Source organism: Dermacentor variabilis, chromosome 6 (genome assembly GCF_050947875.1).
Source record: "Dermacentor variabilis isolate Ectoservices chromosome 6, ASM5094787v1, whole genome shotgun sequence".
NCBI classification, from domain to species: domain Eukaryota; kingdom Metazoa; phylum Arthropoda; class Arachnida; order Ixodida; family Ixodidae; genus Dermacentor; species Dermacentor variabilis.
Window position 1 is genome coordinate 161659883 of NC_134573.1, and position 14052 is coordinate 161673934.

Genomic DNA, 14052 nt, shown 5'->3' on the forward strand with positions numbered 1-14052 from the left:
TAGCTTTCAAAAGATGAAGTGCCAACAGTGACAGTACACCAAGAAGGAACAAAGACAGGACAAGGAGCTGTGCACCCACTAGCCTCACAACATGTTTTACTGCAAATTTACTAGGCTCTAGCGGTTCCGTAAATTGAAGTCAGTGAGGTCGTGTGAGAACTTCAGAGGGGGCGTTGCCGCAGATAACGAGTGCAAACATCAGGGCACGTATTCTAAAACATAGGTTGCCCAAGTGCCGTCCGTCATTGACTGTCTCCGCGATAATCGTCACGTTATCGCACTGATTGCTATCCTACGTCTGAATGCCTGGCAGGGAGGAGGCGGTCCTAAAAGCAAGGTTTGCGAACACTGAACGTGATCTATTTCTGTAGAAATTGGTGCGCGGAATGAAACAGATAAGCCAGTACTCTGTCGCGAATACGCGTGGTATTTATTGGCAAAAAGTTTTGAAGCCACTGACATCACGTGTCGGCGTGCGTCCATGTAGCATACCTTCTACTGACAGGTGATGGAAGTGTTTTATTCAGAGATTCATAGCAATCTGGACAATTCCATATATCAATTTCTGGTGATTTAGAGCATCCACAGATTAAATAAAACATACAGATGAGTGACCAGGCATTCGTTACCAGGCGATCTCTGGCGTCGAAACTTGGCAATGGAGCGCAGCCATTGAATGGAGATCAGACATGTATTATACACTGAATGGGGTATCGTAGCAAATATGCAAAAGAAGGTGGGCCGCGTTACCGTGCCAAGGTCTAACCCGCTGTCTCACTTAGATGGGGAGAGGGGTCATTTGGCGTTGTACCCGTGAATTCTGGAAGACGACCAACAAATTTCTTGGAACCTTTCCGCGCGCTGATGTTGTTTTTTTTTTATCTCTCTCTAACCGAACACTGTGAGCCGTGGTTTCGTAGCCACACTTCTGATTGGTGGCATAGATTAATTTTTAGCAGACTAAGAGGAGATCTCGAAAATCAAGAGAGTAACAAAACCATTCAATCTTATTTTCAACTTTTAGGAAGAGGAGACTACGACACGAAGCTGAGCAACAGCTTGATCAGAATCTTGCACCATTTCACAATAGACAGCCAAAATGCTTCAGAACAGAGCCTCATTAATAAAAATTTACTTAAAGCGATATTTACACCTACTATCCGTACATATAAACACATATGCGAAAAAACAAACTACATAGCAATTCATTATGCAATATTACTTCCCTTTCCGCATCCACTGACATAAGAACTGCAGAAATACGAGTACGGCTGCGATAAAACTTATCTCACGAGTACTAAGTAAAGGGAACACGCTGTAGGTTAAGCACTGCTATATCACGCTCGGTGCGTCAGAGCATGTCATTTTTCTGAAAGATTGACTGTTGGGCTACAGTCAGCCTATCACATTGACTGGGAAAAAAGAAAAAAAAAAACTTAGCGCCAAAGAATTTGAAAATAGACACAGGGGACAGACTATGACGAACTCTACTACAAGCTGCTTATTTTTCCAAATACGCCACCGATTTATAAGCTCGTTCAAGCGCATACGTCACGCCGCTTCTCCACACCAAAGCGCGAGGGTGTATCAGCAAGAACTGCCGTGTGTGTCAGCATTAAAAAAAATAATAATAAACCAAGCAATAGGCCTTGCGCAACGTTGTCTGCGCGTCCATTTTCTGTGTCTGTGTCTAAATTTATTGCGCTCAATTTTCTCGCCAATATGCCGCGATGTCGCTGCATGCTAGAGTTTTCTGTTTGCTTTTTCATATTGTACACCGCAAGAGATTTAGTAGACTTCAAAATAGACTTGTAACTCAGATTTATTTAACTGGTTGGCGAACATGTAGTTATCCAAACAGTTAATTAATATACAGGAAGAACATCAAATTTAACAGAGGGATGTTCACTAGAGAACGAACGAGGAGCACTGGCGATACAGCCAACCCCTCTTTGCTGGAGCGAGTGCAATGAGGTGGGGTAAAATAGCAATGCCACTTGTCAGCAAGCAAGGTTGCAGTGTTATGATAGCGAAAGTACCGGGGCGTTGTAAAGTACAACGTTGGTGTTTACTGGAAGAAAAAGAAAATTGAAAGAAAAAGGTGTGCTCGCATGCGCCTGTGGGTGGAGGGAGAGGGCACCCTCTTCTGACTGGATTCGCCGGTAAGCGCGGTTGTAAGAGGAAACACCGCTGGTTCGCACAGTGTGTGTGCCTCCACAAAACGCAGTTAGAAATCGCGCCTATCAGTGGCAATGTCCAGACGCTGTTGTGATTGGAGTGAATGAGCGTGCAGAAATTACCACCTATGCTGAACAAGAACTCCCCATCAAAATGATCTGAACGCGAAGCAGGAATGAATTTTTTTATGGCTGTGCTACGAGATGGGAGAGGCGGCATGACTCATCAACAAGGGCACCCCCCCCCCCCCCCCCCCCTCGCCTCCCGGAGGAAACAGCCGCTAGTTGCTGCCAGCGGCAACCCGTAGGTTCAAGGACACCTATAAACACGGCCTGTAGCTGGCAGCAGGATTGGACAAGGCATATCTCACTCACTCACTCAATCACTCACTCACTACCCCCCTCCCACCGCGCGCGCACGCACGCGCGCACACACACACGTACGCACCTGCTTAGCCTGGTGGCTTCCTGGCGAAACGGCATTGGAGCCCCGCCCCTCTCATTCGTAGATATTGACCCGCAATGGAGACGGCTGCTTAAATGTCGCCATATTACTGAAGACCCTCGCATCATCCTCACTAAATGTGTCCTTTTTTTCGCTTTGAGTGCGTAATTTTTTGTTTAGGTTACATTGGGTGTCTTTTAAGTGGCGCGGGCTAGGCATTTTCACGCAGATATAGTACTATAGAATGCACATGCAAGATGGCACTTAACGAAATGAAGGCCACACGTTTGGTTAGCAAATAAGTTACGAAATTAACGCAAACGTAAAATTAAGTTGCATAAGTACACAGATTTCAGGTCGCAATAAGCACGAAGTCGGGTCGTAGAAAGACTTTAGAAGGAAAATATTTATGCTTTCTATGTTCGGTACACCTGAAGTAGTCGATTTTGATTGCTTGCTACTCGGAGCACAAGTGGGGAGGCCACACTCGTGAGTATACAACAAAACCTGGCGAAGAATTCGTCTTTTCCCATTCTATCCGGCATTAGAAATGAGAACGGGAAAAACACGACCCAGCGACTTTTTTTTTTTTTTTTGCCTAAGCCGCAAATAGTTAACGTCATAAAGGGGTTGTGCATCCTTATGTTCTCCGCTCTTTACCTACGCATGTCGTTCTCGCACCCCTCTTCTTCCTTAAGAAAAATAAATATTCATGTGCCACCAGAAATGTTGCGCACCCCTCACAGGCCGCGCGCGAATCCTAATTTCCCTGTCTTCCTCGCCCTGTTCAAACCACACTGCGTTCATTACTCGCGGCTTCCCAACTTCTCCTGTTTTCTTTCTTTTTCTTGCTTTCTTTGCGCGTGCCTGTCAACACACGCGTTGGTCGTCGAGCCTTGCGCCGGCGAAGAAAGCAGCTGGCCTCTGAAACAGAACGAAAACAAAGGGCCCACCAGGCGGCCTCTGCCGTGCTTCTCTTTTGTCTCAGAGGCCCAGGCTCGCTAGCCCCAGCTCGCACCAAAGAAAAACACTGAGATGTATATACGGGACGCGCAGGGCACGTGTTGAATCAAGAAAGCCCAGGTGATGAAAACGCTCCGCGGCCGTGAATAAATCTCGGGCTCCGGAGGGCGCGTTTGCGTGTGCCGTGTGCAAGCTGGGTGAGCGTGCTCGCTCTGACTCATTAATTCCGTGCAGCGTTGCCAGAGCCGTGTGTGGCCGTCACGTTCACGAAGCGCTCCGCAGGTGTACGGACGGCGCGCTATTTGCCGCTGATTGACTTTCCTAGCGTTTCACTTTGCATCTATCGTGTCGTATCGTATCGTGTCGTGTCGGATTGAGTTGAAACGGGATTGCGTATTTTCGTATCGTTGAGTAGAGTGACTGGTGAACGCACGTTCTTTAGAACATCTGTTGAGTCATTTTAGAAAAGTCTTAAAACACGAGGGAGTTTGCACATTCGACCCGACGATTGGTTGCAGTCAACTTGATTTACAGCCGCTCATGAACAGACGCAGACCCAGGTCTGTCCCCGTGGGCTGTTGATATACAGTACGTTGAATCAAATCGCTTAACATTGCTTGAGTGCTCCATCGGATCTAATAGGATTGGATCGAACTGTATTTTATCGTTGGGTCATGATTACAGGCCACGCTGTAGCCCGTCAGCGTGCCAGAAATGATTTCCGACTCGTGTGGTTGTTGGGAACCGTGCTGTCACCCGCTCGATCTGTGCTTGTACAGACGCCTCCGACTGCGGCTCTTTAATTTCGCGGCCGTCTAATGCCGGCAGGCGTCTGCGCTTCCTTTGCCTTCCGTAGGAGAGTGCCATTAACGAACCACTGTAACTGCGAATAGCTGATTGAATTGGGTCTTTTACCTGACGGAAGGCGACTATATATATTTGCAATGCTGTTCTCTTTGTTTTAGCAACGCGCATTATAGAAAACGGGGAAGGGGCGATACGGGTAGAGGGAAATGTTCAAGGGGCTGGCCGTCATACACGTGTCTGAAAGAAAGAGCCTATATTGGAGCCAGTTATTTTGCCCGCGTCAATACTAGCCGCTGACGTCATATGCTGGACGAGAATCTTCTCTCGATCTCCTCCGCCATCCCTCTCCACACCCAATGCGGCTGTTTTGTCTTCGGTTCTCGGTGCTTACATACGCAGCGTGTTCCAAACAGATTTGTGAAGAAAGGCACGGAGGCAGGTGAGGAGTTAGCCGGGCGAAGAACGGCGACAGGAGTGTTTATTCAGGCTTCGAGGAACGTATGCGATAAGACAAAAAAAAAAAAAGAAAAGCTCCCTTTTCGCTTGCGGAAGGAAGTGCAAGTTCTCGGCTCTGGCCGCAGCAGACAGCGCCGAAGAAGAGTGGCGTGCGCGTTGTGAAGTTTGCCGTGCGAACAGCCCCTCCATCTTTTCACTAGTTGGAACCGAGGCTAACAATTGTGTATAATGGCGTTGCTTCCTTTCGGTATTGTTTGTTGAGACTGCCCGCGACTTGGCAGCGTGGTTTCGGTGAGAACACGTAGACAAACACAGGTGCCCGTTGAATGCCGAGTCGCGTTTCGGTGAAAATTTTTGGTTCGCGTGTGTTTGCGGGGCTAACTGTTCGATGGGTCTCATTATATATATATCCTTTCTTGCCACCTCTGCCGAAAGAACGTAATATTGATGAATGACTGAATGAGAGAGAGAGAGAGAGAGAGAGAGAGAGAGAGAGAGAGAGAGAGAGAGAGAGAGAGAGAGAGAGAGAGAGAGAGTCATAAGGGAAAGGCAGGGGGTTAATGACGTCTCTATTGGAGAAAGAAAGACTGGCGCTTTGGGGACCAAGGTAAATATTGAGATAATACCTACGGTATATTCTGCTGCTAACTTGGTAGCACCACCCTTGAAATCTATCGCAGTTTAATAAAAGGGGCCGACGAAGAGAAGGGTGATGCTGTGATCGGTTGGCACTAGGCCACAAAGAGAGATGAATACATAATGTTTAATAGGCAATGCACGCAGAATTCGCAGAAACGATAAAATGACACGACTTCATTTAGTCAATGCAAGTTGCAAGTTTCGGCAATGCGGTTGCCATAACACTGTCCGCCTGCGACTGTGGGCTATGACAGCGTATAATAATCAGAGGAACAATGGCCATTATTACTACATGGCCTAAACCGACTTAGTTCTCCTTGCGTGTTGCAACGTCCGCGACGAGCGCGGCGGAAATTATACGCCCTCGATATTGACGTTGTACTTAGATACGGCCGGTGGCTCAGCAACCCTGCCCTCCCCCCTCCTTCCGCTTTTTATTTTCTTATTGCAGCGCACACGCACGCTGTTATCTCATGTCTCTCCAAACTATCTAGAATCGACTCGTGCGGGATATCTTACGCACTTCTGTACACAAAGCGGATCGTTCGTATGATTTGGGTAACTAACCCAGCGCGGCAAAAGCCAGGCCGAACCTTCTCGTATGCATACTCGCCGACGGCTGTGTGCCTTGGCTGCATCGCTCGAAGGCTAACAAATTGGCTTCGAGCGGGCCCGCGGCCGACTCCTCTCAACTGTTTCCGGACAAATCGTATTAGTCACGCAACGGTAACGGGAAGGAGGAGGGAGTCGAGGGGAGGACACACCCGCAGCTGCAGCGACGTCACTGCTTGGCATTGATTCCCCGCAACGCGATGTCTCGTCTTTCGAGCGGTTCGCTGGACCGCGCAGCACGCGTGCATTGCGGCGAAACTGGCTCAATGCCGACAGTTAGTAACGTTGGTAGGCTTTCTTTTTTTTTTTTCACTTGGGGAAAAAGGGAGCCGCATTGTGACGGACGGGAAGTGGAAAAGCCCATCTTTACGTCGTGCCTTTTTCTCGCGCAGTACATCACCAATTTGACTACAGGGCTGCAGGAGATTCCTGTAGGTTCAAGCCGCCTGCATAGGCTTTTGGCGGTAAAATTAAAACTAATATTAAATGCAATCGTTTTGCGATAACTACATATTTAGAGCACGTTGTGGTGTGTGTGTGTGTGTGTGTGTGTGTGTGTGTGTGTGTGTGTGTGTGTGTGTGTGTGTGTGTGTGTGTGTGTGTGTGTGTTTGTGTGTTTGTGTGTGTGCGCGCGCGCGTTCAGCAGCTACCTAAAACCGCTAAGCCTCGTAAGCACGCGCCTCAATGCTTCGGAGTGGTAACTACATTCCAGAGGCTGTACTCTGCTTCGGCGCAAAGCAGGAAACGCTGGTTTGCGGAAAATAACCGATGATTTAATTGCTGCTTTCTAACTTTCTTTCTCTTTTGCTTGAGCTTTGACGTCTCTTTACCATTGAAAAATTAGCATCTCTCGCCATTATTTAGTACCTGACTTCGCAAATATTTGCATTAAATTAATTTGCATTTCACCTGTAAAGTCGCCGAACTCATCCTTCGCATAGCATTTGCCACAATGCAATGGTGCATTGCGCCCGAGCACGTGTCGCAGTTGCGGTCGCCGGTCGTGGCGGGCTCAAGAGATCGAACGGAAAGGAATGCAATCATACCCGTGTGGGCTGATCTTTCATGGAGATTGAAGAAACCCAGCTAGTGAAGATAGATCCAAAGACCCCCGCTCGACCTGAGCTACTTTGCCATCTACTCTGTCAGAGAGAGAGAGAGAGAGACGAAAAGGTAAAGTTGGGGAAAGTTAGGGAGCTTGATCAAGGACGTGCCCGGTTGGCCACCCTACACTTGGGGAGAGGGAAAGCGGAAGAATAAATAAGAAGGAAAGGGAAGAAAAATAATGAATAGTCAGTCATTGTAAGCACATTCGCAGATGAGTGTCTGCTTTCACAAGCGCTCGTACAATTCAGTAGCCTTCAAGAAGTGCAAAAGGGCTCTTATGGCCTTGTGAATGCAAGAATGCATAGGCCATGCTCCCAATATCTTTTCCTCCAAAAGTGCTCTACTATCGAATCAGCTGAGCCCAGCTTGTAGAGCACGTCGTTCAGCATCAGATCATGGGCAATGGCACAGAAAGTGCTTTATCGTCTCGTCACACCCGCGCAAATTGCACGCCGCATTGTTGGTCATTCCTATTAGGAATGAATTGGCATTTGTAGATGCGACGCCCAGCCACATGCGACACAGTAAGGTTGTTTCTGGACGGGGAGAGTGTGGGTGGCAGGCAGAACCGCAAGTTAGAATCGAGCGAGTGCGAGCGTGAGTTTTTCAAACCCCGTGAATTACATCGTGCAAGTGTGATGTGGCGAGCAAGTAACTGAAGTTGCCTTGCAGCATCCGTTCTCGAGAGTGGTTACGCAGCCGCTGATGTTTTTGATGAACCAAGCGCGCAGCGTCAGCTGCGCCGTCGTTGCCGACAATTCCCTAGTGGCTTGGCAACCATTGAAATACAATGTCGTGTCCTCTCTCGAGCGCTTACTGATCAGCGTGCCTTATTTCGTGCACTAGCTGTTTGTGCAACCCACGACCTAGAGCAAACTGCAGGGTTTGCAGGGTTATTTTCGAATCGCAGAAAGTGGCGCAGTGATTGTTCCATCGGACGCCATCTCTTTGCAATGAGACTGTAGAGCGCCCATCCTTTGACGCTCAACGGCGTACTGTACAAGCTAAACTCAGCCTACCAGGTAATAAAGTGCCAAACAAGAATCTCTCTCTCTCTCTCTCTCTCTCAGAAGAAAATATCCTTGTAGCATGGTCTGTGGATTCTTGCATGCGAAGGCAACAAAACGCTTTCTGCACTTGAACGCTACTGGACATTATTACGAGCGCTTGTGACAGTGGACGTTCCTCTGTGACTGACTCTTAATGACTGCCTCTTTGCAATTTTTCTTCTCTCTGCTCATTATCTATTCTTCCCCTTTCTCCTCCCTAACTGTAGGGTAGTCAACCGCGCACGTCCTTGATTACCTCCCTATCTTTCCCTTTTCGTGTCTTTCTGTCTGTCTGTCTCTCTCTCTCTCTCGACCTCTTCAAGTGAATCATCCATTATGAGTTCAGTCTGGCACATTCCTCGAGGGAAAAGCCAGTATTCGACGTCGATTGAAGCTGAGAGATGGCTTAAAGACATGAGACAATTTACGCCGTTTGCCTGACGCGTCGTGTGCGATACATCTTTTTCCAATATAGTCGTACCGTTGCGTGTAGGTTTCTTTAATTACCATTTAGACGCTCTTTTTGAGAGTGAGTCATGCTGTTACGTACACACCGGGACGTGTGTACTACCACGTATAACAGAATTTTTCGTCGTCTAGTTTCCCCTTCCTCCCTTCTTCCCCACCACCATACCACCGCAATACCCTTTCCGCCTTTCCCGCAATCAAGGTTCCGTCGCCTAAACTGAGAGACAGTTACGGCGCTGCACAGCGCCCAACCTTTTTACCTCCCTCAAACCAAGAATCTCTCTCCGGTGTAGCTCGCGGATAAGCCCTGCTTCTTATCGGTCCTCCCGGCCGTGCTGTCGAGTGGATTGAGATAACGGCAGAAAAGTAGTTGCGGGCGATACAGACTCGGCCAGGTCACTTGCGAAGGTGCGTGCGCCGTGTGCGGTGGGGCGTTCTTTTGTTTGTACTTTTCTCCCCGTCCGAATCGCCCAAAACGCCCGGCCCCGCGATCGTCCGCCTTCTCTCAGTCAGTCCGCGGTGCTTCTTCTTCTTCTTCTTTTTTTTTTTTTTTTTTGGTGCCACTCTGTAGGTACTCCCAGGAGGGACGCCGCTACACCTGACTACTGTTCGCTCGATTCGCTACCGTGCGTTGTGCTAGACCCAGCTCAGTAAGCATAGGCAAGTCCTGAAAACGAAGGTGGGTCTGTCTATCTGCCCTGTTGTGCTGTTCTCGACTCGTGCGAGGCCAGCTTCGACAATAATGTGTTCAGCTTGGTTTCAGTGAACTAAATTTGTGCACCGAAAGAAGGTTGACGATGGTGATGACTGTGGCGGCTACTGTATCGATGACCGCGATGTCTGTGAGATTATAGTGTTGGGCGAGTTTATCGGACATGGGGCTATTTCCGATGCAAAAACGAAACAGGTGTCTTTTCTGAAGTCATTTTTTGATTCCCGGCTTACGGGTTATACATTCTGCAGAATCGAACAAAATGCATTAGTGTGATAGCGCTCTGCCTTGTCTGGTCTCTTCCTTTGTCCCGTCTTTGCAATGCAAATATTACGATGACTGAGAAGGCACAAGCTATTAGCATATTTTGTGACGTCATTTGTTATCGCGGTTTTACCGCGGGTGCACACAACTTGTTAGCCAAGCACGAGTGCGGGAATATGAGGTCAAATGTGTGTACACGCGATGAGTTCATCATCCGTAAGCCCATGCAAGTACTATCTGAGGTGATAATTGGTCTACTGACTCAACATGAGTCTGAAACGCAAACAGACGCGGCTCGACCATTGTGGTCTTGTTTTGGGCTGTCAGTCACTCTTTCTGCGATGCAACCCTTACTCTCGTGGGTATGCATGACACATTCGTGCGTTCTGTGTGCGTTGCGCCTGCAAGTTGAACGCAACTTGCGCACCCTGTGGTATGCGTTCCATCTTGATGTGAAAACCGTTCGTTCTGCGCAAAGGTGACACGGCTCCAGTCAGGGATTCGCCGCCATCTCTATCGAATACGAGAAGGCTGGATGACTTTCGTAAAACTGTGGTCCTCCCGAAGTGGATGAAATTGTCGTCAATAAGGACACTGGCTCTCTATGTGTCACCTTGCCGAATACGTTGCTGCCTTATACTATCTAGCCGTCTTACTTTTGTGGTACGGCTTCTGATCAACGCAATATTTTTTTAAAACTTGTCTTGAACCTCACGTTAGTGCGTCTTTATGCTATCGTGCCTTGAAAGAGCCAACTAGACGAAAACGTTGATGTTGACTCCTGAGCTGAGTCAGCTATAGACAAGCGCTAGAGGCGAGCGAGCGCTGCGCTTAGGGATGTTCGACTCTGTATGCTTGCATTACCTAATCGGCAGATAGACGTACAGAAACGGAGAGAAGGGAGGGGTGTTGAGGATGTTTCAGCGCTTAGACGAGCGCATTGGCTGTCAGTTTCTTTTGAGCCAAGAGGGTCGTCGTCTAGACCTCGGGGCAACGTGCTTCACGGCGTCCTTCAGCGCGAAGCGAAAAGCTAACGGCCTTAGGTCGAGGTTACGTCGTCCAAAGAAGCCAAACGGCGCCGAGTTTTTTTACTCCGCCACCCCATTCCTCCTTCCCTCCTCCCTTCTTTCTTTCTTTCTTTCTTGTTTCTTTTGGAGCTTTCGTTTTCAACGTGCAATAACGCCTATGCATGCGCCGAGTTATTTCAGCCTCTTGGCCTAGGAGTGAGGAGTGGCGTCTTTGGGGGCCGTGTCGATGCTCCTGAGGAGATGCGCGATGACGGATCGGGGGCGTTGTTCCCTCGGCGCGCGATTGTTTCGACACCGCGTTTTTTTCTCTCTCTCTCTCTCCTTAGCGTTCTGGCAGGCCGCGCTTTCGCCGGCGACGATGTGCGGCTCGCTTCGGGAGATACGTGGGGAGTCGACCACGATTGGCAGGGAGAGCGCGGCTGCCACGGAACGTAACGCGTTCCGCTTTTGTGTGCACATCTGGCCAGAGCGAAACTTCGCATTTCTTGCTCTTCCGAATGGTTGAAGAAAGCATGCGGCGCGTATGCTGTTTGTTTTTGTTTATTTTCTATCGGTGTCCGCGTTTTTTTTTTAAATTTTTTATTTTTTATTGTTACGCACCCACATCGTTCAACGCGCCGTAGGAGCGGTTGGAGCGCGTGTTGTTTTAGGCGCGGAATTTGAGTCCCTTACTGTTGTTGGTGGCGTATGAGGCGGAATTCTCGCGACATCGCGTACTCCAAGCCGTTGTGCTATATGCGTACACTGAAAAGCATATGATGGGGAAGAGAGAGATGTTGCTGGGAATTAGGTTTCTAAAGTGTAGGAAGATGACGTTTCTGGTTCTTATCGTGCTTCTTGGCCACGGCTATGCTGGATCTCATTCAGCGCCTGCTGCAGTTATGTGTACTGAGTGCACGATGCATTCAACCGCATTTATTTTGCTAACTGTGGTAACTACGTACACAGATGCGGTTAGGTGTTTTCTTATAACTGATCGTATCTCCGGTAAGACGTAAATGAGGTACTGAGGTTCCGAATCATTTCGGTTAGCATGCTTACCTTCGGTGTTGCAGATGAACTTGGGCAGAACCAAGGTTTCAGTCCTCGTTTATTTTGATGCTTTAATTCATTTGCCATTATAACTGCGGCCTTAGCCAATAGTTGCAAACTTTTCCCACTCCCTCTTTCTCTTTCTATCTCTTTCCCACTACCTTATAAATTGCCTGTCGCGGTGCCATATCTGTTTAATTTTGTAACACTTAGCTGGCCTGTTTTCGATGACCTTACTCGTTGCGCTTGTCTCATGAGAAGCAGTAAATTGCGACGAAACGGAAATGCGGGTATTTAATGTTTCTTTGGGGCTGGCGAAATACAAAAAGAATCTACAGCCCTTGTCAAGCAACATCTGCGCAACAGAAAATGATTATTTTATGAAAAGAAAAGAGAAAGAACGAAAACAAAAAGCCATCGTGAGAGTTAAAGTTTGCCCATAAGTGTAGGCGAGTAATGACCTTCCACTGAGCACATGTTCTGTGCTGTCTGTACTGGCTTACTGTACTGTATGTACTGGGTTTAGCTTTTACATTTAGCTTTTTCAGTCACCTTTTTATATTCGGTTTTGGCACGCATTGCAGTCTAGGAAGAGCCGACAAAAACAAAGAAAGAGAGAGAGAGAAAGAAAAAAAGAGAAAGAAAAGCAGTGGGGGAAAAAGGTGTTTCGCGAAAACACCACAAATCACGTTTTAATTCAGCTGCCTTATGGGTGTGTTCAAAGATAAATGTTCGAAGCATCCGCTGCCACTAGAACCTTGAACTGCTTTACCTTGTACTCTTGCTTCGGTGACGTTGCGTGCCTATTGCTGCCACAGAGGCTTTCTCCATCCGTACAAGCCCAAGTGCGGGCTCTGGGTGATTCCTAGTCGGTCTTGCTAATCATTTGCGTTCTTACTCCTAGTTTTCTCTCTTTTTTTTTTTTCTCCCATATCGACACGAGTAGCGCGTCCACATAGCTTGTTTAACTAACTCTCTCGTGTGCTTATCGCCCTGGACCGTTTGTGCAGCGCGATCCAGTCCCCCCATCTCTCCGGTTTTCATCCCCCACTCAGTGTTGGTCGGTTCACGTTCGGCGACTGCAACCGTGATTCCTCGTCAGCACAGCTTGATTCGGTCCTCAGTTCTATATCGACCGAAGGCGCTGCCTCTTGTTCAACTGCGGTGTGCTGCGATACTGTTATCTCTATAGCGAGGGGCACCGAAGCTCGGCTTTGTTGTCAAGTGTTGTGGTCGCCCCATATTGACGAATGTTTGACATGCCTGAGTGAGCGGACGGGAAGCAGTCATCGTTGTTCGAGTGAGTTGCGATTTCATTTCCCTTTTTTTTCATCAGCGTGCGCACGTTGACCGACGGGCTCCGTAAGTGGGCAATGTGAACGGGGGAACGAATCTGTCATTTGCGTCTCCGCAACGCATACTGGCAGGTGGCGTTTTCATGCAAATGGCCTTTACAGAAATATGTTTACAGATGTACAGGACCTTCACAATGCTTTTCTCGTTTATGCCGTCCGAGATTGCTCCGTCTCGTTTATTTATTTGTGCGTGCATGCGTGCGCCTGTGTCTGTGTATGTGTAGCGGTATTTGATCAATGCTGTGGATTTTGATCTTTTGATTGCTGAATGGTTTCTAGATACGTATAGTAAATGCGTGAAGTGTACGTCCGAATCGTTTGGGGCTGTACTATAAACCGCATTGTGTCCAAATTGACGCGGCCTGCGAGTTCAGATGAGTGCATTTTCAACGCACTACAACCAATGCAGCTGTAGTTTGTCAGCACTCTTCGTGTAACTCTCTATTGAGCTAGCCCGATAACAACTGCGTATCTGAAGGGCATACTCGTCCTGCGTCAGCTTTGTGAGAACCTCCTCCGGTCGTGCGAAAACTAACGCGTAGCCTTCTCCCGTTTATAACTGATCACCTGTATTCCCTAATAGTTCCGGATGGGTTTCCTAAATTACTTGTATCGAAGACTCCAAGTACATCGATATGCTCATTCTATCCGACTGTGTGCAGTACTCCCGAAATTTCATCTTTTGCCCCTCCATCTTGCTTTCGATGGTATTTCTGGTTTTCTGACGTGTTCACAGTTTAATAAGAGTATATGCACTCATAAGTTGTTTCTGACCATCTCTTTCCTGGCCATCTACTAAATCATTATGTTGTTTCCTCTCATTCCAGGGCTTCCCCATGATCAGCTCATCTACCTATGAAGAGGTAGCGCTCACTGGTGAGTGTACGCCTCTACCTCGAAGCAATGGCGACCGCGTTGCAGCGCTGTTCTTGCGTGTC

General features: G+C 48.1%; 1 protein-coding gene across 14 annotated transcripts in view; it reads left to right on the forward strand.

The window, feature by feature from the left end:
* Positions 1-14052, forward strand: part of PMCA (plasma membrane calcium-transporting ATPase 3) — a 376386-nt gene that overhangs the window by 211799 nt on the left and 150535 nt on the right. For 13 of the 14 annotated variants that reach the window (XM_075696519.1, XM_075696521.1, XM_075696522.1 and 10 more), the window contains one exon: positions 13942-13990. The gene's annotated coding sequence lies outside the window, so the exon portion shown is untranslated. Of the gene's footprint in view, positions 1-9294; positions 9403-13941; positions 13991-14052 lie in introns of those variants that run through there. The other variant, XM_075696511.1, reaches the window with a different exon arrangement.